Raw genomic sequence first — 20,345 nt, forward strand, 5'->3', positions numbered from 1 at the left:
CATGGAGATTGTATTATTTCCCCCATAAAACTGTCATGAGGATTAAATGGAATGGCACAACTAATGTGCCCGATGCACGGTGGATGCATTATCCTTCGGCTGGCCCCTTTTCTTCGTGTCGTGCTTGCTGATTTCCTTGCCACTCCTGATTCTTACTCAGATCTGCATTCTAGCTGGTGGCCTCGGGCCATCAGACATCTTCCCTGGGCTGTTTCTTCACCAGCCCTGGTTGGCTGCCAGTCTAGTACAGCTAACGACTAGGCCTCTGACCGTTGGACCTCCCTCACAGGTCCGGAGGTGAGCAGTCACCAGGGGAGAGCTGGGCTGGATGCTGCACAGAGCCCTAGGATTCCAGACGGGGCAGGGAACCACCAGGAGACACATCGAGATCATGGCTGTCCAACAAATACAATGCAAGCCACGGATGTGATTTAAGTTCTCCTAGGGATTGCATTTTAAAAAGTAAAAAGAGACAGGTGAAAACAATTTCAATAATATTTTCTTACATGACACAATATATCCAAAATAGTATTTCAACATATGATCAATATTGAAAATTATTAAGATATTTTACCTTTCTTTTTCTCATATGAAGTGTTAGATCTGCACTGTATAGCCAGGTATAGTATTGGACAGCACAGATTTTCAAGCTAGAGACACATTACGGCCAGGAGACTGCGGGGGGGGGGGGGCGCAAAAGAAACAACAAATGATGCATTCATTCATCCATTCATTTGCTCAACAACCATGAGTTCCTTCTACTGACCTCTGCCGGGTTCTATGTAGGAAGCCCCTGGCTGGTATGATTCCCTTTCCTGACCCATCAGCCATTCTGTCACATTCCTCCCCACCCCCAGTCCCCCTGGCCATACTTCCCCACTCCCAGGGGCAATTCTAGGCTAAATAAATGGTGAGGCTTCCGGCCCAACTGTGGGTCCCAATTCTGCCAACTCAGCTCTCAGCAGGTCCCCTACCTGGGAGAGGGAAGGGAAGGGAGAAGAAGGGACAGGGAAAAGGTCCCTTTGGATCTCTGTCCCTGAGGGGACTTGGAACAACAGGATCCAGCCCCAAACTTTCTCCCCATGATTTCACTTAACACAGGCGATGGGGCAGCCCAATGATAGGCCTCAGGGAGGGTGGGGGGTGGGTTGGAGCAGCCCCTGCCCCAACAGAGCTTGCTCTTCAGAGAAGAGCAGACTTGCTTGGTGCTCGTGAGGCTTCACGCTTGTCTGGAAAGAGCTGAAGAGCCCTCTCCTCCTGGCCTTTCTTGCCCAGTGAGCAGCTGGGCTCAGGAATCCAGCCCTGTGCTTCCTGCCTGCCACTCACTGTCCTCAGTCCACCAGCACTCGAGGCCCTACTCGCCTCCATGGCCACCATCAGTCCACCCTCAGCAACTGGTCTGCCTGGTCACAGAAGACCTGAAAGAAGCTACATTCTCACCTTCTGCTGCCCTCAGGACGGGAAAACACAAGAGTCAAACCTCCTGGTGACAGTAGTCCCTGAGCAAAGAAGTCTCCCATCCCTGTGATGACAGAGTCTCTGCTACATGCCTGGCATGTTTGCTGAGTGACTGTCAGGTGATGTCAATCTCCCAGCACAACGGAGATGACCATCGGGACCAGGATCCTTCCACCCTGCTGGACTCCTCATCATGACTTGCCATTCCTGAAGGGAACCGGTTGTGTAATCCCAGGCAGATTCCTCTGTACTTTCTGAGCACACTTCTCGTCTATAAAACAGAGTAATAACACCCCCTTTGTGGGAAGGTCATGAGAAAGAAATGAGGTCATGGATATGAAGACTTATGGCACACAGTAAGTGCTTCATCAATAGTTGGTCACGTCCTCCCCTTCGTTTCTGCCAGTGGCTTACTCTGCAAGTGAGAGCCCGGCTGCCATCACCTCCCCCTTCACAATAAGGGGGTCTCTCAGGGTGACCCGGGGTCCATGTGTCTCTGTCTGGAGCAGGCCCTATCACCAGGGACTTCGAAGTGTGGTAGGAACCCAAGGATCTCACTGGGGCCACCTGGAGCTCCTGTGGGAAGGAGAGAGGGCTTTTCTTGGTGACTGGGCTTCTGAACCCCTTAAGCCCAATTCTGAGTAGCCCCACTTCTATCTGCCTCATGTATTAATGTTTCAAATAGCATTATATTTGAAAATACATTTTTGTCGCCATGAAAGGTTGAGGTCACTTCTTTACAACCTCTTCCTTGTATAGATTAAAGAATTAGGCCTTGCCCCGATCACAGCAAGAACAAGGTACTGGGCCGATCACTGAAGCCAAAGCTCTTAGGAGTACAAGGGGGCTGATTCCAGCTCCAGAGCAGGTGGGTGCTAACCCTGGAGCCCCACTGCCTCCCAAAGCCAGAGTGGAGAGGGGGCTGGCCACCCCGAGCAGTATTGGAACTCGAGCCTAAGCTGTCCAAACTCCCAGAATGGGCAGGCCCTTCAGCTCCCCTGGTCCCTACCTCCCCAGATGCTGTGAGCCCAGGCAGGCACCACACCAGGAGTGAGGGGCCCCTCGAGCTATGGACGGAGCTCAGAGGCAGGGAGCAAAGACACCACAGTATGTGGATTGAGCCTAGACCCTGTGAGCTCAGTGGGGCTGTCTCAAGCTGGTCTGGACACAACCAGGAGACCCAGAGACCTCCTTTTCTAAGGAGAGAGTGTGAGTGGTCCCGGTGTCCAGGGGAGAGGAGTCAGTGTAGAAAAAGCTTTCCACGTACTAACCAGTAGCTGGTAACAGGTACAGGAGAGACACAAAGATGGTCACGACACAGGCTCCGCCCACAGGCTACTGTTCAGTGAGACACCCTCAGGGGGGCTGGAGATGTGCTATATCTGGAATGTATACATTTGTCAAAACTCATCAAAATGTACACTCGAGGCCCGTGCATTTGACTGTGTATGAAACATTATCTCCATGGCTAAAAAAAGGCTTGGAAAGAGACAGACTCAGAGGGAGGGAAGTAACGAATCGGGGCTAGCAGACGGGTACATGCCTCCTTTATTTAGGGATTCTGAGACAGGACAGCATGGGAAGATGGGTGTGGTTCCCTGTTGGAGCAAAGGCCCTGGGAGTGATGAGAAGGAGTCTCTGTCCAGAAGGCAAGGCCAGACACACCCATCTCTGTGTGCACATTTTTCCCAGAATCTGCTCTGCTCAGGCCCCACTCTAGTTCGGAGGCCACACCAAGACCTACACCCCAGCCTGGTCCAGCCTAACTCACTCGTGGTCCCTTTCCGGTCCTCGGCCCAACCCTCAAGGCTTGGTTGGGGGAATTAGTGGGAGCTATAAAAGGGGGATCCAGCTCCATTTCCCTATAGTCCATGGCTGGTCTCCCTCCCCCAGAGGGCCAAGGTCCCAGGTCTACCGCCCAGGGAGAGTGGCTGTGGGAGCACTCCGGGGATCCGCGGCCTCCCCAGACCACAGGGTGCGAGCTGCCAGCAGCTTGGGGAGGCAGGCTGGGAGCCATGTCTCATCGCTTGGGAAGCCGGGTGCAAGCGCGGACACCTCCCCTGACGCAGGCGGCGGGTAGGGGTGGGGGTGGGGGGGGGCGGGCAGGTGCTGCTGCCAGGGGAGCAGCCGGCTCTCCCCAGGGCTGCTGGGCCAGCCCCCACCCTGGCGAGCTTCCCCAGACCTGGGGGCGGGGGAAGGCCCTCAGTGAGCGTTTCATGTGCCCAGTGCACGTTAGCAGGGGTTCCAGAGCCTACACCCGGGCCTGGCCTCCTAGCGGGGCAGCGGTAGCCCTTCCTGGCTCTGGGGTAGGAGGGCGGGCTCCTGAGTGACAGCTCCCTGGGCAAGGCCAGGTCTGGGGGGAGGGGGTGTCTACTAGCTGCAGCCCCCAGGAAACAACAAAGTCACGCCTCTCTCACCTGCAGCAGGTGGGAGTCCCCCCACCTCTTCCCCGGGCCAAGCCCCTCCCTTGCCCTCTTCTCTGACCTCTTGTAACTGCCATTATGTGGCCTGACCAGCACCTGCCATCTGGTAATGTAACAAGGCCAGCGGCCCCAGTTCAAGGAGGGAGACCAGCTTGGTCCCATCGGAGAAGGAACGGAGGGGCCCCAGGCAGCCCCCAGCTCCAGGGGCTCCTTAGAGAGCTTGGCAGTGCCTGTGGTGCTGCCAGGATGAGCCAGTGCGGGCCAACTCCCTGATCATTAAAAAACAAAACACCTCTCAGGAAGGAGTTTGAAAACGGTGAGCTCAGCAGAACCGGGGGCCTTTGCTCTCCCCAGCAAGCTAAGAGGCGGAGGGAGGGGCTCGCCGGGGCCTCCAGGGGCCATCTTAGTGCGGCCCCCACCACCCTACCTGCGGCGGCCTGGTCTTCATCCAGTTCCGCCAAAGCCTCCTCTGCTCGGGGCGTGCTGCTTCTAGGCCGAGCACACTCATTTAGTCCAGCTTTTGGACCCAGAATGGGCTGTCCTGTCGCCAGTGGGGATGGGATAGGACAGCAGAGTGGTGGTGGGCATGGAGGGCCAGCTGGAGGCTCCCCGAGCCCACTGTCCTGTGGATGTGAGAACAGCTTCTTGGCCAGGATCCCAGTCGGCTCTCAGAACGAGGCACAGCTAGAGGCGGGGTGGCCCCTGCCTTAACAAACTGATGCAACTCTTCCGTGGTCCAGCCATGAGCTGAGAGCAGGCCCATGAGCCCCCGAGCCTGGAGAACGGGCCTCTGGGTGTGGGCACTGTTCATGGGGTTGGGGAGAGGAGGTGAGGGAGACGGAGGGACAGGGCCGGGTTTCCTGGGGTGGGGGGTGGGGGGTAAGGGGTGGTCCATGCAGGGAGTAGAGCTCCAGAGAGAACTGTGAAGGGTGATGGACAGGCTGGCGGGGCTTCCAACTGGTTGTGGGGTCTGGGGGAGGTTGGAGCCTGCAGCGTCGCCCAAGGTGGGCGGGAAGCTCACTTTGCACTGGGAAGACCCCCCGCCCCGCGCCCCAGCTAAATGCCAGGCCAGCCAGGCTGTTCCTACAGCATCGACTGCAGCAAAGGGCTGAGGACGAGCACCTGTCACTTTACCCTTGGGGACCCCACCCTCCCTGGGCCTGTGCCCAGACTATTCCCCACATCCTAGGCACCTCACCCAGGACACCATGTCCTCGGAGTGCAACAGAGCTGTCAGCAGCAAAGGCCGCACCCTTGAGGTGCCTCCCTCCTGGGCCGCCAGGCACCTCCCAGCCGAAGTGGGCAAGGGCGGAGGGAAAGGGCCCCCCTCCATCGTCCAGGGAGGACATGTTGCCAGGCAGCAAGTGTCAGCTCTGGGTCTGAGCCCCTGGTTAGGCCCGGCGTCACTTTCCTCTGCCACCAGCCCCATCCACCCTTTCTTGGCCGTGGCCATGCCCTGTCTTTGGCGGGACACTCTGTGGTCCCATCTGGGCCATCTGAGCCTGGGCCCCAGAGCTCTACTCTGGCCTTGCCCCCGGCACCGCTCTTTGACCCTCAGGGAGACCCCAGCTTTGGACGCAGGAAGAAGAGATGAGGGTCTGCAATGTGGGACTAGTCTGTCTTCTCCGGGGTCTTGCGGGGGGGGGGGGGGGGGAGGGGGAGGCAGTCTAGAATCCTACCCAGGATCCAGGAGGGAAAGTGCTAAAGAGAAGTGCACCTGGGGAGAGGTAAGAAGGCCAAGCAGGCCCAGGTAGCAGCGGGAGAGGGAGAATGGTGGCAGGCTGGGTCCCCACCCAGGATCCGGGCAGCCTCTTCTCACCTATAGGCCCTCCAGGACATCCTGACCTCCAAGGGTCCTGCCTCCTGCCCTGAACTTGGAAGCTCTTCTCAGTGACACCCAGGGCCCTATCCCTGAGCCCTAGAAGACCCCAGGCCGAGGGTCTGCTCAAGCTGAAGGTCTGGCCAGTTTGAGGACCATGGAGGGTGGCTAGGGGAGGGGGCTGGGGAAGGAGACATCTCTCACCCAGGCTCTGTACAGGGGTCCCGGGTCCAGCATGTTCTAGAGAGACCTGGGAGAGAACAGAGGGGGAGGGAGAACCTGCTGGTGCCCACTACCCCACCCCTGCTCCAGCTTCCCTTCCATCCTCCTCCCCTGCTCCCTTGCCTCAAGGCTGTCTCCGGATTTCTCAAAGGGCCCTTTCTCTTGGCCCCACCTGCTACCTCTCCAGTACTGCTGCAAAGCCTGTGGTGCCACCTGGTGGTCAAATCTGGGATGGCAGGCCATGTGACACCCAGGGCTCTGAGGAACTGGCTGAGACCTCTCTGGTCCCCTCCCCACGACCTGTGATCTCCCAGAGCTGAAGGCCCTTCCGCTGCTGGGCCCCACTGCTCTGGCTGCCTTCCGCCTGCTCCAGCTCGGTGTTGGAGAGCTGGGCCTGCACCCGAGGTGTGAGAGATTTAGAAATAACAGCACCCAGGGTGCGGGAGGGTCATCTGGGTGGCTCAGTCCTTAAGTGTCCGACTCTGATTTTGGCTCAGGTCATGATCTCGTGTAAGTTAGAGCCCTGCATGGAGCTCTGCTCTGGCAACGTGTAGCCTGCTTGGGATTCTCTCTCTCTCCCTCTCTCTCTCTGACCCTCCCCTTCCCCAAATAAATAAATAAACATTTTTTAAAAAGGAAAAACAGCACGGAATATGGAGTAACACAGGATTCTCACAACGGCGTGCTGGAGGAGGTTCTGGGATGATCTCCATTGTACATACGAGGACCGGGGCTCAAGGGTATGAAATATGAAATGACCGGCCCAAGACCACACAACAAGTAAGTGATGGGGCTGGAACTGAACCCCCTGCCAGGACAGCCAGAGCCTCTCCGCTTTGCAGACAGCCTGTGAAATCCGCAGCCTCAGTCCCAGGACAAGCTCAAGCCCTGGGGGAGAGTGTGGAAAGAACACTCAACCAGGAGTTTGATCTTAATCCCAGCCCTGCCACTAACTTGCTGTGTTACTCTGGGCGAGGCACTTTCCCTCTCTGGGTCTTATGCATCCCCCGAGGGAGTCAGATCAGACAATCCTCCAGGGGCTGGGGGAATCCGGGCTGCCCATCCGGGGCTGGGCTGGGGGGGGGGGGCTGCAGTGCCCCTGGATTTCACAGGTCACCGGATACCCAAAGGTGTTGAATGAGGTTCTGGGGTTCTGACGTGTGGTGTTTGAAGCAGGCCTCAGAGACCATAGGTCGAGTGTTCAGTATCACTGAACCTTCTTCCTGGCCCCCACTCTCCCCCTTCTGCGAAGCACTTGTGGCAAGTCTCTTAAAATCCTCAACTTCCCCTCATAATGTGCTCCTCAGAGCCCCTCTTTCACTCCCACAGACCATGGGCTCCAGCCACTGTGGGCTTTTATCTGGTGATCGGAAGGCACTTTCCCTGGCCTTCAAGAATGCGCAGGCTCCTCTCCCCACCAGAATGCACTCCCTCACATCTTTGCCTAGAACATTCTGCTCTCCCGTCCTCACCCAGGCCAGCATGGGTCCCTGAGCCGTGTGGCCCCATAGCACCCAGCACCTCACATGGAATACGGAACTGTTTGGCTGTGGGACCTCCAGTAAGCCTCAGGGAGCGGGAGCCTGATCGTAACTGTATTCGCAGGCATGCGGCAGACTCTTAAAAACCTTCAGAATGTCTGTACGTGGTCTGACATGACTACTGCCCCCTACCATTGTTTACTCAGTAACGCAGCACCTGGCTGGCTATTTGCTTCCACCCATTTCCTGTCCCCAGCCCCTCCTGTCCATCTAAGGACAGGGACTATGCCTCCCCTCCTCACACAGGGCTTGAAGAGAGGCTGATGTTGGGTGTCCTCGAGTCCTGACTCCAGCCTGACCTGCTGGCTCCCAGGAGTCCCTGTCACAGGTATCCTGGGGAAGGTGCCTGGAACGCTGTCACACCCCTGGCCACCTAAGGCACGTTCTCCTCCCCGGGCAGGAGAGCGCACACCTGGGGAGATGTACTCAGAAATGTGGGAGGGAGGGAGGCGCAGCCCCAGCATGGCCCAAGACTATCAGAAATGCAGACAGAACAGGAAGGAACCCTGGGGGCACAGATAGGGGACGGAACTTGCTCAAAGTCTTTCAGAGCTCAGTCAGTGGCCAGGTGTCCTGGCCCAGGGCTCTTCCACTGTCTGTGGTCTTGGGTGCTGCAAGAGGGATCTCCTGGGAAGTGGGAGGGTCCCTGAACCCCTTCCCAGCATGGTTGGGGCAGGGGGGCCAGAGGAGCAATCGGAGGGCTCCTGGAGGAGGAGACAGGAGCAGAGCCCCCTTCCCTGCTCTCGGGGCGATTTAGATTCCCAGCAACCTGGCAATGAAGCCTCTTATTATTGCCATGATGAATATTCATTGTGATGTATTCTAACATCAACTGAGCCCTTCTGCACACATTTCCTCATTTCATTCTAATGACCCTAAAACACAGGTATTATTACCCACATTTGGCAGCTGGGGAACATGAGGTTTGCGGAGATGAGGCGGAGGGAGGTCAGATGCTGGCTGCTGTACCCTTCTCTGTGCTTCTCAGGCCTTCTTTCCCGGCCTGGCTTCTGCCGCCCTCCCCTGGGCATCCAAGCAGTGCCCCCTCCCCAGGCCAGGAAGCCACAGTGAGCAGAGAGGTCTGCACGCCCTGTCGCCCTGGCCCTGTCGGGGCTGGTGATCCTCAGGCCGCTGGCTTCTCAGCCCGCAGCTGCTGCCACAGGGACCTGGAGGCCGGGGGATGGGCGGTGAGTGGGCCTCTCCCCTCTGGCCGGATGTCAGTCTGAAAACTGGGGACCTCGGGTTGGTCATCTGGGCTCCACTGTGCCTGTTCCAGAACTGCTTGCCTCATCCTGCCTGGGGCTGCCGGACTCACCCCCAAAGGGCCCCACCCCCTTCCCACCGGGCAGGTGTGGTCCCCCTGGTGCAATCTGAGGGGGCCCGGGAGGGGCTTCTCTCTGCTTCCTCTCCAAGTATCTCTTCTAAGAGGCTGACGTTCCCCCCTAGGGTGCAGCTTGGGGAGAGTGGCGGGGGAGGACCGTCCCCTAGACAGTGCCAACTGCCCGTGGCCATCGTGACTTGGTCTGAACCTCCTGGCCTTGCTTATGTCATCTCATTCGTCCTCCCAAGGGTGCAGCAGGAGGGGGCATCCTGAGCTGTTCTACTGATTCCGACAGAGCAAGTGGCCAAGCCAGAACAGGAACCAGGTCGCTTCGGGTGAAAACATTTGGCTGGCTACCCAAAAGACAAACTGACCAAAGGACATATGGCCGATCCCTTAGGGTGGCCCTCAAGGCCTCCTCCTCCTGCTGCCACCCAAGATTCATCCCCAGTGCTCCAAGGAAGCTGGGTCATCCTCTTCCATGCCCTGGTCCACGTTCTTCCTCCTCTGACCTCCACACATCCACTGAGCTCCAGCTGAGATGTCACCTCCTCCATGAAGCCACCCCAGATATATCCCCAGTGCCCCAAGGATGCTGAGTCATGTTCTTCCTCCTCTGACCTCTCACTCATCCATTGAGCTCCAGCTAAAATATCACCTCCTCCATGAAGCCACCCCAGCACAAGTTGCTGTCCAGGCCATGCCCCTACTCAAGGTCATCCTTGCCAACATCTTTAACACTGTGACCAACAAGCTCTTGGCCAAACTCACCGTGGGTTTGGGGCGGCTGTCCTCATGCCTTCCTGCTCACCTCCTGCTCCCCAGACAGTGCTTGCTGGGCCCCTCACCCCACAGGGGCTCCGTGAGGAAAGTCCAGAACCCCCTGCCCCCCCCCCCCCCGCCAGCCCATCTATAGCCCCCAGGCCCCACAAGGAGATGCCGGCCCTGGAAGGGCCTGTTCTCTGGAGCCCAGCCACACCCCCAGGAGCCTTCTCGGGCTTGACCCTACTTGACCTCCCAGAGCATCTAGTCTCACAGATCCTCTCTCCTTAAGATCTACTGGCTTCCCTCCTACCTCCTTGGCTACTTCTGAGCCCTCGGTCTACCTCGGGGTCCACCCTGGCACCCTACCCCGGAGCTGCCGCACCCCCTCCCACGTCCTCCTAACCAAAGGGACAGACACCTCTCAAATGCACATCTCCAACTCCGATCCCTTACCCGACTCCCTGCCAGCCTCACCACTGGGATGCACCACTCAACGTGTTGTGTGGCTTCTCAGGAAGTGGCTTCTCAGCCTCTCAGCTGACAGCTGAGATCCAGTCTTGAAGATTCCGCTGTAAAGACCCAAACTTAACTTCTTTTGCTCCCAAATGTGCCCACTGTTCACTGGCACCCCTGTCTCTGGAAACTCCTCCTTATGACTCGGTCATTGCTAATTTGTCCTTTGGGACTCTGATCGGGCACCACTCTCTCCAGGAAATCTTCCTCGATTTCCCTAAGCCAGGTTAGGTGCCCAGCTAGGCACTCCCATGGCACCCGTGCTCACCTGTAAGCTCACCCTAACCCCACAGTAATGCAACTGCCTGGTCACTGGTGAGTGCATTCCTAGGCTAGGGGCCCCTGTAGGGAACAAACCATGTTTTGTTCTCTTAGCCTCCAGCTGGGGCCTGGTACATAATAAGCGGTCGGTTACAAATGGATGAGGGAATTGATAACTTAATGAGACTAATGCTTGGGAAACCCTGAGGCTTTGGATCTAGAGGAAAAACCCGCAAGGGAAGAGGTGAGCCAGCCCACGCGGTCTTCTCTGCCCCAATAGTACTGCCACCAGGGGCCTGCCGCCATCAGCTGTCATCGGCAGGGCGATGAAGGACACCCACTGGGGAACTAGTCAGAACATCACTGGGCATTATCAGTGCTGCTCAAAGTGTGTCCTTCCTCATGGCCGTGGGAAGCAGGCAGGACGGCAGTATCTGCCCCTTTGAGGAAAGTCTAAGACCCAAGGTGGTTCAGTGAGGTCCCCAAGGTCCCCAAGGAGGCAGTGGTAGCCTTCCGACTCTCAGCGCAGTTTGTTTGGCCCACCCTGCTCTTACCAGCTGCTGGACCCTGGGGTGCCACTTAGCTCTGTCACACTCTCCTTCACCTTCTCCAGTTCCCACCGGCTCCTGTCCAGCTGCGGCTACAGAGCCTGAGAGAGCCAGGCCACCTGGCCCACGGCCCTCTCCTCCCCCCCAGCCTCCTCCCCAGTCTCTCTGGAGGGACATTGGCCGGTACCTGCTCAGCCAGCCCTGTGGCTTCTGGGAACTTCAGCCCCAGCTTGGCCTGTGCTCTCCAAAGCTTGGTAAGCTCTTAGCTCCAGGAACCTCAGGCTGTGGCTCTATAACCCAACACAGCAGTTATTCATTTCTTTTCTAAGCTTTATTACATTTCGTTTTCTTTTTCTGCCGATTCCAGATGGATATTGGGTTGTTTCCAGTGTGTGGCTATCGTAGGAGCCACAGTCCTGCCATGAATGTTCTTCTACGTGGGGCATGTATATAAAAGTTTCTCGTCTATACTATATACGTAAGAGTGGGATTGCTGGGTCAAAAGGTGTAACTCCTATAATGGTTAATTTTATGTGCCAGCTTGGCTGGGATAAGGGATGCTCAGCTAGCTGGTAAAACATGGTTTCTGGGTGTGTCGGGGGGGGGGGGCGGTTTCCAGAAGAGATCAGCATTTGACTCTGTAGACCGAGTACAGAAGGCGGTCCTCACCAATGCAGGTGGGTACCACATAATCCATTGAAAGCCTGAATAGAACAGAGAGGCAGAGACGGGCAGATTTGCGCTCAGCGTAAAGCTTGACATCCGTCCATCGTCTGCTTGTGGATACTGATGCTCCTGCAGACTCCAGCCCAGGACTTATACCACTGTCTCCTCCAGTCCTCAGTTCTTGGGACCTCAGTTTTGGACTAGAACTTCAGTACCAGCTTTCCTGGGCCTCCAGCTTGCAGATAGCAGACTGTGGGATGTATCAGCCTCCATGATCCCTCATGATAAATCTCTGGTTCTGTTTCTCCGGAGAGCCCTCACCAACACAATTGCCAAGGTCAACTTGATCGGGTAATGGCAGATTTTCCCTAATTTACAGCCTTCCCAGCAGGGGGTGAGAGTCCCCATGTTTCACAGTCTTACCAACACCTGAACAGACCACTGACTTTTGCCAGTCTGATAGAGGTGAAGGGTTATACAGTTGTGTGTTTGATGTTACTATGTGTTTAATTGTGTGTTTATTTTTTTTTTATTTTTTAACTTAAAAAAATTTTTTTAATGTTTATTTACTCTTGAGAGAGAGAGAAAGAGAGAAAGGGAGAGAGACAGAGACAGAGCATGAGCAGGGAAGGGGCAGAGAGCGAGGGAGACACAGAATCCGAAGCAGGCTCCAGGCTCTGAGCGGTCAGCACAGAGCCCGACTTGGGGCTCAAACTCACAAACAGTGAGATCATGACCTGAGCCGAAGTCGGATGCTTCACCGACCGAGCCACCCAGGTGCCCCTTTAATTGTGTGTTTAAATGTCATAAATTAGGGCCAAGAGTTCAGGGTTACAAACGAAATTGAACATTTTCCCTGTGTATTTATGAGCCAGTATTCATGCTACTTTTTTGAAGGGTCTAGTAGTTTCTTTTGCTCATTTTTCTCTTGAGATGTTTGTCTTTTTCTCATCGATTTCAAGACACTGACACTTATTATGGGCAATAATTCTCTGACAGATATTTGTGCAGCAAATCTTTCTCCAGCTCTGTGGCTTATTCTTTCACACACTTTGTTGTCTTTGGGTGAAAACACAGCTCTAATTTTAATGTGGTCAAAATTTTTACTCTTTTCCTTTACAGCTTTGTTTTTGGCATCTTGTTTAAGAAACCCTTCCCTACCTCAAAGTAATATAGACATTTTTCTACCGTATCTTCTAAGATTTATAGTTTCACCACTTACGTGTAAATTTTTAATACATCCAGAATTCATTTTTATGTGTAGGAAAAAGTAGCAATTTAACTTCACTTGGATAACCAGTTGTCCTGGAATAACGTATTAAAGAGTTGACTCTTTCCTGTTGATTTATAATGTCCACTGTGTCATAAATCAAGGTTCCAAATAGGCATGTGTCTGCTTGTTCTGTTATTTTTAGAAGTCTATTGATAACACAAAAAACACGCTGTTTTAATGTCTGTAGAGGTAATAAATCTTGATAACTGACAGGGCAAGTGTCTTTCTTTCTTTTTTTATTCTTCTTCAGGAATGTTTTGACTTTTTTTTTATTCTGTTCATCCACATAAATTTTAGAGTTGCTTTATTAATTTGTATGAAAAACCCTGCTGGGATTTTTTATTGAAAATGCATTGAATCTATCGATGAATCTGGGAAAAACTGACATCTGGGTAATATTATCTTCTTATCCAGAAATGTAGTATGTCCATCTACCTATGCCTTTAACATTTTTTCGATAAAGTTTTATAATTTCTCCATCTGTGTTTTGCACATCTTCTCTTGGATCTATTCCCGGGTATTTCATATTTCCTATTCTAAAATGATATCTTTTTAAAGGTACATTTTCTAATTGTGTGTAGCTGTTTTATGAAAATACAAATTATTTTTGTATATTATTTCTTTTATCCAGAGTTCTTGTTAAATTCTCTTCTTGATCTGTATAATTTGTAGATCATTTTGCATTTTGTATGTATGTAGGCATTCCTATTGTCTATAAGTAAATGCTAGCTTTGGTTCTTCCTCTCCAATTCTTGTATATTTATTTGTGTGTGTGTGTGTGTGTGTGTGTGTGTGTGTGTGTGTGTGTGTTTGCACTGGCTAGGAGTCCCAGTGTAATGTTAAGTGTAAACAATGACAGTAGGCATTATGTCTTTCTTCAGCTTCAAAGAGAATGCTTTCAACATTTCAGCCACAATTATGATATTTGCTGCAGGCTTTTGTAGGTGCCCTTTATGGACATTATGGATGTTTACTTCTTTTCCTAGTTTGCTAAGAGTTTTTAAAAATCACTATATAACAGTAGCAAACGTGTATTACCACGTGCAAGGATTGTTCTAACTGCTTTACATATATAAATTATTTTAATCCTCACAACAAACCTATGAGGAAACTACTATTATTATCTTTATAGATAACAAGGAAATGGAAGCTCGGAGAGATTAAATAACTTGCCGAAGGTCACAAAGCTCCTTAATGATATAGTCAGCATTCAAAAGTAGGCAGCCTGGCTCCAGAGTCCGTGTTTGTAACACTCTCTAGTACCTGTCATTAGATGTGGAATTTCACTGAACGTTTCTTGTACATCTGTTGAAGTGCTTGCATGGCTTCCCTTTTATTTCATCAATGTGGTGAATTACGTTAATCGTTTTTCTAATATGAATCCAACATTGCAACTCTGGTAGAAATCTATCTTGTTCATGGGATGTAAACATTTTTCCTCCTTACTGGATTCAGTTTGTGAATATTTGTTAAGGATTTTGCATCTAGGTTAATGAGTTAGATTGGCCAATAGTGTTCCTCCTTTGCGCTGTCCTTGTGGGCCTGGCACCAGGGTTAGGCTAATCTCATTTACTAAGCTGGAGAGTACCCCGTCGTTTTCTATTCTCTGGAGAAGTGTTTAAAAATTGTAAATGTTCTTCAAACACTTGGAAGAACATTTCACCCAATCAGACGACTGGGCTATGTTTTCTTTGCGGGAAAAATGCTTAGCTACCAAATGAATTTCTTCAATGATATAGGACTATTTAGGTTTTCCATCTCTTCTTTGAGTCTGTTTTGGTGAATGGCCTTTTTCTACAAATTCACACATTTCATTAAAATTTTCAAATGTATTAGCATATCGTTTTAAATAGTATTCCTTTTTTCTGCTGAACCTGTAGTGCATCCATTTTCACTCTTAGTGTTTATTTTTGCCATTTCCTTTCCCCCATGATTAATCATAACAAAAGTTTGTCAATTTTATTAACCATTGCAAAAAGATAACTTTCGAATTTAATTATCCCCTCTATGAAGTGTTTTATTTCATTAATTTTTGCACTTCATTATTTTCCTCTAAGTTTTTAAGTACCATTCTGTGGGTTTTTTTTCAGTTTTAAAAAGTTATTTGCTGTATTAGTGAGGATGGGCTGCCATAACAAACTCCAAACCTCAGTAGCCTAATATGATACAGTTAAGTGGAGAGGCATGGATGAACTTGCTCTATCTGAAGTCGTTTAGGAGGTTAAGTTCCTTTCATCGGTTGGCTGCACCATATTGTAGAGCTAGGGAGTCCCACAAAGGATTCTTTGCATCTAGAAAGTGGATGCTTGCAAAGGAAGTTTTAAGGGTTAGACCTGGGAGCTACTCACATTATGTGTGGGCATCCGCCGTTGGCCCATTGATATGGGCACACATGATCATATCAATGGTGGGAGTCTGGATGACTGTCTCTGATATGAATCCTTCTCTCATTGATTTTGAGCCTTTTTTCTTTTTTAGAGCTAGCATATAAGCTATAAATTTCCTTCTACATTTGATTTTCACTGAAGTCTATAAGGTTTTACACATAGTTTTATTAATTTTTATTATTTATTTCTAAATATTTTTTCTTTTCCATTGTGCTCTTTGTGGTTGTTGTTTGAATCATTAATTGTTTAAAGTGTATTTTTAAATTTCCAATTGTGTGAGATTCCTTTCTATCTGTCTTTCATTATTGATTTCCAACTTAACTGCATTGTGGTCGATGTGGTCTACATGATACCAATCATTTAAAGTTTGTTCAAGCTAGCTTCATGACCTAGTACATAGCAATTTTCATAAACGTTTTATGCGTGCTTTAAAAGAATGCTGTTCTCCATTTGTTGGTCACAATGGTCTATGTGTATCTATTATAACAAGCTCATTAGTAGAGTTGTTCACATCTTCTATATCCTTATTACTTTTTTGTCTGTTTGATACATTAACTGCTGACAGAAGCGTGGTACAATAGCATGATGATTAGTTATTTTTTCTTGTAGTTCTATCAATTTCTGCTTTAGATGTTTTGACACTATATTGAAAATATATCTGGGGGCTCTATGTTTAGGTGCATACCAGTTCAGAATTATCTTTGTACATAATGCTAAGTATTCCAGTTTTTATTTGTTCAAATAAAGTCTTTCTCCCCATCCCCATGGAATTAGCTACATGGTCTCAGTCCAGTATGACTGGAGGTTGCATTTAAATCAAGCCTTTAATTCCATATTTGTACGTTTGCCTCATTGTCCCTCTTCTTTCATTTTTATCAGTTGAGTCAGGAGAGGAGAAGATATGTGTGTGGTTGGGTCTTTGTATGTGGGTCTATTGAGAAATTGGAAGAGACATTAACATGTTGAAGAATAATCAATAGATATCCATCATCAATAGGAATAATCAATAGATATTTGAGCTCACTATATACCAGGAACTAAGCAAGAAGAGGAGGGTCCAAGAATGAATAAGGGCCAGTCCCCACTTGCACGGAGTCAATATCCTAGTTGGAGAGGAAACAGACACATACCTGCGCAGGAACAAAGATAAGAATGATGGCAGACTTCTCAACACAGCTGAAAGTCAAAAGATAATGGAGTGACATCTTTGGAGAATGGAAATGAAAACAAAGAATGACTTAGGATTCTATACCTCCCCCAATTTTTTTTTTCCAAAAACTAAGGACTGGGATAATGCAATGTTGGCTTAAGCTGAATCTCCTATGGCACATGTGGAAAACAGGGTCATTTTTAGACGCACCCCGGCTCCATGGTGAAATCTATACTCTTATTTTTTATTAAGGTTTATTTTTGACACACACACACACACACACACACACAAGAAACAACAAAAAATGTCGGTGGAATCTTCAAGATTTCTGAAGTAAAATAGTTACATTTTAGATTTTTTCCTTTTTGAAATGTAATGGGAGCTGTTATATTACATAGTCATTTTGAGTCTTATTACATTCAAAACTAGAATTATTGTTTTAATTTTGATAAGTAATAACATTAAATGTATGAATATTGTATTTGGAATTAAGCACTTGAATTTACTCATTACTTCAGTAACTATTTATTGATCCTTAGTACGTGCCTGGATTCTATCTACATCCTGGGGATAAGTAATAAACTAAGTTCCTGCTCTCATGGAGAGTTATAATCAACAAATTAACATTTAATTCATTTTATCGCCTCATTTCCCTGAATATAACACCCTGACTTCATCAAGTTTTCTGAGATTCTTATCTAAAGAATTGCTATCCTAAATAGCACAAATCATTTGAAAGAAAGAGTGGTCAGTGACGTATTTTGTCTTTTTACAAAATTTTTTTAACTTTATTTATTTTGAGAGACAGAGAGAGTGTGTATGTGTGTGTGTGTGAGAGAGAGAGTGTGCGCAGGGCAGGGGCAGAGAGAGTAGAGAGAGACAATCCCAAGTAGCCCCCTTACTGTCAGTGTGGATCCCCAGGGTGGGGCTTGAACTCACAGACTATGAGATCATGACCTGAGCTGAGACTACGAGTTGGAAGCTTAATCAACTGAGCCACCCAGGTGTCCCTGTATTTTCTCTTTTATAGCTAAAATAACTGTAAAAAAAGAGGAGGGCAGTTCTGAGGGTAAAGATAACAGGTGTTCCAACCTTCTTGCTAGATTGCAGATGGAGTCTCTCCTTTTCTTTTTTTAAACTTTGTTTTGAGAAAGACAGAGAGAGCATGAGCAGGGAAGGGGCAGAGAGAGAGGAAGAGAGAGAGGGAGAAAAAGAATCCCAAGCAAGGTCCATACTGTCGGCACATAGCCCGATGTGTGGTTCAATGCGGGGCTTGATGCAAGGGCTTGGTGCAGGGCTCGATGCCATCAACTGTGAAATCATGGCCTGAGCGGAAATCAAGAGTCAGACGCTTAACCAACTGAGCCACCCAGGCGTCCCTGGAGTCTCCTTCTAAATGATGCCATTTACACCTTGTGAAACTTCTCTAGACATTCCCCAGAACAGGACCCTTTGGGACTGTAGATTTAGTTACCTTCTCATGCTTTTGATGGCACTTGGCAGCCCCCTCGTGGCCAAATACTATAACTAAAAAAATCTTTTGCTATGCTGAGATGCTCAGAAGTGAAGTGTACTCATGTTTGAAACTCGCTTTGAGATGTGTAAAAAAATAATAGGATGGATTAATGGATTAATAGAGAAACGCACAGATGGTTAGGTACGTGATGCAGCAGATACAGCAACGCTAATTGTAGAATCCAGGTGATGGGCATATGGATCACAGTATAATTCAGCTTTTCTGTGAACGTTTATATGCTAATATATTGAATAAAAGCCTCTTTGGTAGGCTCTGGAAAAAATAAAGGATAAATAAAGACTTTTTTGGATGACTAGTAGCTGAAAAAATACATTGTCAAGAGACCTGCAATACGAGACACGTTCAAACAAGTTCTTTCGGCAGAAGCAAAATGATACCACATGGAAACCTGAACTACACAAAGGAGTGAAGAACACTGAAAATAGTAAATATAAATGGTTTTTACTCATTAAAAATATCTTTAAAAGACAATTAAGGTTTTTTTTAAAAAAAGTTTATTTATTTATTGTGAGGGGGAAGAGGTAGAGAGAGAGAGAGAGAGGAAGAGGGAATCCCAACTAGGTTCCGCACTGTCAGCACAGAGCCCAATGGGGGGGTCTCGATCTCATGAACTGTGAGATGATGACCTGAGCCAAAATCACGAGTTGGGTGCTTAACTGACTGAGCCACCCAGGTGCCCTGACAATTGAGTTTTTAAAGCAGAAATAATAATGTATTTGGTGGGAATGCAAACTGGTGCAGCTGCTCTGGAAAGCAGTGTGGAGGTTCCTCAAAAAATTAAAAGTAGAACTACCCTATGACCCAGAAATAGCACTGCTAGGAATTGACCCAAGGGATACAGGAGTGCTGATGCATAGGGGCACGTGCACCCCAATGTTTATAGCAGCACTTTCAACAATAACCAAATTATGGAAAGAGCCTAACTGTCCATCAACTGACGAATGGACAAAGAAGATGTGGTTTATATATTCAATGAGACACTACTTGGCAACGAGAAAGAATGAAATCATGCCATTTGCAGCAACATGGATGGAACTGGAGGGTATTATGCTAAGTGAAATAAGTCAGTCAGAGAAAGGCAGATATCATATGTTTTCACTCATATGTGGATCCTGAGAAACTTAACAGAAGACCATGGGGAAGGGAAGGGGAAAAAAATAGTTACAGAGAGGGAGGGAGGCAAACCATAAGAGACTCTTAAATACAGAGAAAAAACCGAGGGTTGATTGGGGGGTGGGGGAGAAGGAAAAGTGGGTGATGGGCATGGAGGAGGGCACTTGTTGGGATGAGCACTGGGTGTTGCACGGCAGCCAATTTGACAATAAATTATATAAAAAATAATTTAAAAATAAAAATTCACTGAAAAAAAAATAACGTATTTGGGGTTTGTAACTTATGTAGAAGTAAAAAGCCATGACAAAACAGCCCAGAAGATAGAAAGAGGAGAAGAGAGTAAGCACGCTATGGTGAGGTTCTTACTCTGTATTTGAAGAGGCATATTCTTTGAATGTAAACTGTGATAAATTAAAGATACGTATTATACCCTAGGCAAGTCCAGAATTTTGTTGGCTATGTCAACACTCTTTTCTCAGGAACTGAGAGAGAAAATGGCAAGAAAATCAATAAGAATATGGCAGATTTATAACACCATCAACCAACTTCACCTAATCGATATTTGCATAACACTCCCTGAAACAAAGGCAGAATGCGTCTCCTTTCAAGTGCACAGAGAATATTTAACAAGATGGGCCATACTTTGGGCCATGAAACAAGTTTCATTAGGTTTTTTAAAAATGTTTATTTATTTTTGAGAGAGAGAGCACGAGCAGGGGAGGGGCAGAGAGAAAAGGGTACAGAGGATCTGAAACAGACTCTGTGCTGACAGCACAGAGCCTGATGTGGGGCTCAAGTTCATGAACCGTGAGACCATGACCTGAGCCGAAGTTGGATAGTTAACCAACTGAGCCACTCAGGTGTCCCCCATTAGGTTTTGAAAAGGTTGAATGACAGGGTACCTGGGTGGCTCAGTTGGTTAAGTATCCGACTTCTTGATTTCTTCTCAGGTCATAATCTCACTGTCATGGGATCGAGCCCCGTGGCAGTCTCTGCCGTGGGCATGGAGGCTGCTCAGGAGTGTCTCTCTCTCCCTCTCCCTCTGGCCCTTCCCTTAGCACACTCTCTCTCTCTCTCTCTCTCTCAAAAAAAGAATGAAGTAAACAATAAATAAATAGGTAGAATCATAAAAGTGTATGATCTAATTGCAATGGAATTAAGATAGAAATCAAGAAGGGATAGGTCGAAAATCTCACCCATTTCAAAATCAAACAACACACTTGTAAATAATCCATGGGTAAATAAAAAAGTCATAAGGTAAATTAGAAAATATCTTGAGCTGAAAGAAAATGAATATGCATATCAAAACTTGTGGTTTTATAAACCACATAGCTCAAACAGCATTTCA

The sequence above is a fragment of the Acinonyx jubatus genome, chromosome E4 (genome assembly GCF_027475565.1).
Source record: "Acinonyx jubatus isolate Ajub_Pintada_27869175 chromosome E4, VMU_Ajub_asm_v1.0, whole genome shotgun sequence".
In the NCBI taxonomy this organism is placed as follows: domain Eukaryota; kingdom Metazoa; phylum Chordata; class Mammalia; order Carnivora; family Felidae; genus Acinonyx; species Acinonyx jubatus.